Consider the following 7,139-nt stretch of genomic DNA (forward strand, 5'->3'; position numbering starts at 1 on the left):
ATTATTTAGGCTGTATTCCATGATGTTTGCACTAGCAGGGGTTGAAAATGCATTTTGTATTTTTCTCCCCAAAATCTCTTCGCATTTTGTACATGTGTCCTTGAAAGGTACACGACATGGTTGAATTCATGATCCTTTTTACGACTATCTCTTCCTCATTATAACGGACCATTCTGAAAGAATGAAATTATTCATTTGTAAAATACAGTGTGAAATAATATGAACATCACGATGATTTCATTAATTATTTCGGCTGTAATCTTTTACGTAGTATACACATCAATGTTTCACAACCAGCAAAACAACTGGAAGTCGGAACTAACATGGAAAGGATTATGAGTTTGCAGAGGTTGTGCTTTTCTAATATAGGTTAGGAGAGTCCATCTGAATTGAGTTGTACATCATTTTAAATCTTACAGTCTGCTCTTTCAGAAAGAGGATTGAGCTTTTAACTTTTTGGAAGATATTAAGAAACCACTAATGAAGTGCTACAGAGCATACCATTCTCAGAGGAATTCAAAGTTCATTTGATGAAAATCGATTTTGAAATTGCTGAGACATCCAAAAACAAAGTAAAACAAAGTAAAAGCGATTCTAATGAAAGGTTGGTTCCACCTTTTATTAGGAATCGCTTTATTTTGCATATTTCAGCCATTTCAAAACCAATTTCATCAAGTAAACATTGAATTCTTCTTGGAATTATGTGCCCTTTCATATTTCAGAAGAGGTTTCTCATATCACACACACACCAAAAAAAAAAAAAAAAAAAAAAAAAATCTGAAACCAGGTCTCAACCAAAACTACACCATCCCTTTAACCAGAAATCCATGTTTGGTGACTTTTTGTGACTTTTTGGGGGTTTTATGATGCAGAGTCACAATTGCAGTGTTAGATATGAAGCTACAATCAGACTATTGCAGTTTGACTGCTGAACTTCACTCAGAGTTTTGTCATAGACGAGTCCATAGGTGATGGCATAAGTGCTTTGCCAGGCATTAACCAAAACCAGAAATGAGATAAATCCCCCTTACAAGAAAAGAGAAACAAATGCATTGCAAAGCAAAACAGAACAGCTAAGCATGCAAAAAAGTTGGTGAAAAGCAAACGGGTGAATCGAAGCACACTAAAAAAAAAAAGAAAATAAAAAAAAAAGAAAAAAAAAGCGAAAAGAAAGATTTATAGTAAAGTGGAAGAAACCATTTTAAAATGGACAAATGCAAATCTCTGTCAGCACATAACAGTCTGATTTCTGATTGCTTTGATGAATAAAAGCTATTGTGTAGTAGACAAGGTCATTATTATTACTACTATTATCATAATTAGTATTCTGATGTAGGGAACCTCAGAGTGCAAAAAGAGTGGATTGCAACACATATCATTGTTTGCTCACCAAATATTTGCAATGATAGAATTGCTTGAAGTTCAGCTGCTTTCACAATTTGATTAATAAACCATGAAAATATTTCAAATGATTATGAAAGATGTGTTGAGGTATAAGTGATCCAAACATAAATACACCAGTGAACGTTGCAGTGCATTATTTTTGTTATTGTTTCCAGGCGTGTGACGGCAAACTTTATGTAACCAAGTTAGAAAATTATATCTACGCGGGCAAGTATAATTTGATCAGAAAGATATAATTAAGAATAAGTTATTATGTAGAAATGAAGTAGAGTGTAATACCAGAAAATACTGTGAGTGATAATAATTTCACAAAGACTCTAACCAGTATCATCATTGTGGTTATGATAATTGTGCTCTGATTATGACGATATTGAATAATGAAATACATGTTTTCAAGATCAGATTTTCCAATGAATCAGGCAACCAGAATATGACAATTTGACAGCAACAACTGTTTCAATAGTTTCTGCAGTTACATAATCTGTCACATGACATGTAGTTAAATTGTGTAGAACTAATATTAACCCTATAAAGCCCAAGAGGGGGGGGGGGGGGGGGGCACATTGTGCCCTCTACCAGATTTTCATTCGCCACTCCTTCGCCCTGTATCCAATTTTAACCAAATTTGTTGACTTTTCCTAAAATCTTATTCCAAACGTTTTGATATATAATTTAGCTATATTTGATATTGCTGGTTTCCATGGCAACCATAAACTTACAACCATGTCAGTCAGATTTTTGCGTATTTTTCTGTTCCAATTCAAATTTACAATATTATAATGTGTGAAATGGGCGTTTCTTGGCTGAAATTTGCTGAAGAAGCAGAATGTGAAGTAATTATGGCCTTGAAATGTTTTTCCTATTATTTCCTTTGTTTTTCTGTGCCAACAGCATAAAACAATAGATATAATAGAGATGCTTGAAAATAACAGTATTTTCCAAAGATTGACGTTCTATTTTGTGTCATTTTGATTCCTTCACCCAAGTTATACCTCTAATATCATTTGTTTATCACATTATCAATCTGCAAACTTAAAATTCCAATATTATGGGAATACGAAATATGATTACTATGCATGTACCTATCCCAAACAATACATCATAGGTCTCATAATGTATTTCTTTATTTTGTTATGAATAGCGCCCCCATGTGGTGACCTTGAGAAATTTCAACCATAACAAATAATCAGCTTTGACTTGCACATTATTTGTGGCAAATATGAAAAATATTGGTCATAATTGGACATAAATATACTGGGGATAAAGAAATCATACAGAAAAATCATGTTTTTAGCATATTTCCTATGTATTTCTTTATATTTTGATAAATAGCGCCCTCTATGGGTGACCTTGAAAAAACTCAAGTATGCGGTCATGTAGAGTATGAGTTGCTCTACCCATGTGCCAAATATGACGATGAGATATCAAACAATAACAAAGTTATATAGGGGGGCACAATGTGCTCCCCCCCCCCCCCTTGGGCCTGGGAAGGGTCAAAATAGCTTGGGCTTAATAGGGTTAATGAGTATGAAATTGATAGTGGTGAATGAATCATTATCGGTGCTTGTCATTCTGCATCTTTAAATGAAATGTGTTTCAATTGTGGCAATTGATGAGTAAAATCAAATCCAAGTATGAAACCATGAATACCTGCAGAAACTTGAACTATCACTCATTGTGATTTTTACCCCCACCTCCAACTGAGGGAGTTCGTTCAACCAGCACTAACTTTATACGGTTTTATTTTTTTTTTAAAGTTGTTACCATGGGAACGCATTGTTCAACATTGAATAAAGTTGTGTTTTGTTTATTTAAAAGATCTGTTCGTCATATGTGTCATAATTACGTATCGCAAATCAAGTGCTCAAAAACTGAGGGAGTTGGATGAATAAACTGGTAAGTCCTATGATTTTCATAAAAAAAATTATGTTACCATGGCAACACACTGTCCAATATTAATGGAAGAAAATTTGAAAGAAAGGTTTGCACAAATACATATTATGACTGTCACATGTGTCAAATATCAAGTCAAATGCTCAAAAGCTGAGGAAGTTAGCTGAATCCACAGTATTTTTATATGATTTTCATTCAGAACACTCTGTTACCATGGCAACACATTGACAACGATCAAAGAAAAACGCACATCAGCACAAATTCGCACATCAGTCAATGTACTTTAGCAGTCTCATGTGCCAAATTTCAAGTAAAATGCTCAAATACTGAAGGAGTAAACTGAATCCACAATTTTTTTTTGTATTATATTCATTGAAAATGCTGTTACCATGGCAACACAATGTTCCATATCTATGAAAGATTGAAATTTGCACAACTGCATATCATAGTGGTCACATGTGCCAAATTTCAAGCCAAATGCTCAAAAGCTGAGGGAGATGGCTGAATCCACAATAGTTTATTGTATGCTTTTTATTCAAAGTCTGTTGTTACCATGGCAACGCATTGTTCAACAATGACGAAAAATGAAGTTTGCACATCTACGTACTATACCGGTCACATGTGCCAAATTTCAAGCCATTGCTCAAAGACTGACAAATTTATCTGAATTCACAATATTTTTAGGTGCTTTTAAGTGAAAAAAAAAATGCTGTTACCATGGCAACGCATTGTTCAACATCAACAAAAGATTAGTTCTGCACATCTACATACTATAGCGGTCACATGTGCCAAAATTTAGGCCAAATGCTAAAAAACTATACGAAGTTAGATCAATCCACATATTTCTTTGTATGATTGGTATAGAAAAAACTGTTGTTGCCATGGCAACAGATTTCTTCACATCCACACACGGAAAAAAGCGTCTTGCACAACTACACATTACTTTGATCTGATTCTATGCTGAATTTCAACTGCATTGCTTTAAAACTGAGTGTAGTAGTGTAATCCACAATAATTTGTATGATTTTATGAAAATATGTCGTTGCCATGGCAAAGCATTACGCGATATTAACGAAAAAGATGTCTTGCACATCTACCTTTGACAGTGGTCACACATGCCAAATTTGGGGTCAATTTCTCCAAAAATGAGAAAAAAAGTTTGATACAATGGCTCTCTGAAAAAGCTATCACATAAACTTAGGAGTGCTCCTGACCACTCCTAGATTTATGTGATAGCTTTGCCAAGTTAGGAGAGACTTTATGTGCTAGCTTCGTTCATGAAAAAGTTGTAGAAAAGTTGTAGAAAAAGTCTCTCCTAAGTCTGAGTTTATGTGATAGCTTTATGCGATAGCTTTTTCATGAAACGGTTTTTAGCAAAGTCTCTCCTATGTGTGACTTAGGAGAGAGAAAGTCTCTCTTAAGACTTTCATGAAACGGACCCCGGATCTCCCATTCATCTTACACGCCGATTGCATTCATATAGTTTTCTATTGTTGTGTGTACATGTCAAAGCTACGGGGAACGAACGGGCGGCAATGGGTTACTACCTTTTTTTTTTATTTTTTTCACGAGTATGTAATCTCATTTAAGGTTTTTTACGTGCTTTATTCCGTAGTGAATAGATGTTGCATTTTAGGAATGCTGTAAATCAACCAAGTGAAGCAGCTTTTTGTTTGCAATGGTAAGACTACTGTTTACATAATCCTGTTGAAGCCAAACGGGTGCGGGTGGTTGCGTTAGATCGAATGTCCGTCATGACTTGCATTGGCATTGCGGCCATCAAATTATGAGTTTTCATATTGATTTTTGTGATCGACATCATTCAATAATCATAGTGCACGTGGTTTAAACTTTGGTAAAACAAAAAGTTAACCATGGTTTAATAACCACTGTTCTTATGCTATCATACAAGGTTCCATGGTTAGAAATTCTAGAATATAGTTTTTCTGCACTCTATATCTGATCAGCAATGAACCACGGTTGAAACCATTGTTAAAATAACCACTTTTTCAACCGTGGGTAAACAAAAGTTAAACCACGGTTTTATAACCACTGTTCTTATGAGCTATCATACAATCATGGTGAAAATCATGGCTTTTTAACCGCCTCTTCACTATCATGAAACCACGGTTCGTAGAACCAATCAATGTTTCATAACCATCCTTTGCACATCACACATATGATAAAACAATGGTTCAAATCCTGGTGTAGCTATGACCATCCTTTTCCTTGCTAAAATGGAATTTGAACGATTGTTTAAAACCGTTGTTTCACACTTTTGTTAAACCACTGTTAAAGTCATGGTTATATAGCCTAACCATCATTTTTTTAACTATGATAAAACCATGGTTAATATAATCATGGTTAATAGCCATCGTTTTCAACCTTTGTAAAACGAAAGTTAAACCATGGTATTATAACTAGTGTTTTTGTGCTATCATAAAACCACGGTTAAAATCATGGTTTTATAACTATTGTTTTTACACTATCATAAAACCATAATGAAATCATGGTTTTATAACGATGGTTTTCAACCTTAGTAGAACGAGAGTTACACCATGGTTTCCTAACCATTGTTTTTATACTATTGTGAAACCATGGTTACAACCATTGTTATATTATTATGTTATTTTTACCAAAGTAGAACGATAGTCTTGTTGTGGTTTTCTCACCATTGTTTTTTGAATTTCTTAAAACTGTGGTATAACGATAATTTTTTAACCATGGTTTTAAAACACTTTCATTAAACCACTGTTAGAGCCATGGTTATATAACCATCATTTTTTAACTATGATAAAACCATGGTTAATATCATGGTTAATACCCATCATTTTTAACCTTCGTAAAACGAAAGTTTAACCATGGTATTATAACTAGTGTTTTTGTGCTATCATAATACCATGGTTAAAATCATGGTTTTATTACTATCTTTTTTACACTATCATAAAACCATGATGAAATCATGGTTTAATAACGATGGTTTTCAACCTTAGTAGAACGAGAGTTACACCATGGTTTCCTAACCATTGTTTTTATACTATTGTGAAACCATGGTTACAACCATTGTTATATTATTATGTTATTTTTACCAAAGTAGAACGATGGTTTTGTCGTGGATTTCTCACCATTGTTTTTTTAATTTCTTAAAACTGTGGTATAACAATGATTTTTTCACCATGGTTTTAAAACCGTCGTAAAATGAAAGTTTTATCATGTTATCATAACTATGGTATTTTAACAATGGTATTACCACACTTTCGCCACACATTTACCATGGATATGAATTAAAAATCATGGACTACCATCGATCCATTGTAAAACCGTCCATAACCATGGTTATACCATAGTTACGGTTGTAAAACCATGGTTTTTTTTTTTTTTATAAGGGGTGTAATTGTCTTGTTGGTACCCCCTTCTGACCCAAGCTGAAGACTCTCTGCAGATGGTTTGATGTGTTTTATTTTTTGTTTCTTAAAAGAATCTTGAGATGTATTTGTTCATGATGCCTTCCACCTTGGCCAGGTTGCCAGTCACACTAGTGGGAAGCACCCCATAGCATGATGCTTTCTCCTTGAGATTTCACAGTTGGGACAGTATTCTTTGGGTTGAAGGCTTAACACTTTTTGCGTCAGACGAACGAGACATCCCTATGCCCGAACAACTTAATTTTGGTCTCATCTGACCATAGAACTGATGACTAGAAGATTGGATCCTGGTCCTCATGTTTTATGTTATTGTTGTTGTTGTTGTTTGTTTGTTTGTTTTTTCTTTTTCCAAATGCCAGCCAAGCTTCCTGATGCTTACACAGGGTTACCCAGGTCTTTTCGACGCACTCTCCAAGC

This window comes from Diadema setosum, chromosome 15, assembly GCF_964275005.1.
Source record: "Diadema setosum chromosome 15, eeDiaSeto1, whole genome shotgun sequence".
Classification (NCBI taxonomy): domain Eukaryota; kingdom Metazoa; phylum Echinodermata; class Echinoidea; order Diadematoida; family Diadematidae; genus Diadema; species Diadema setosum.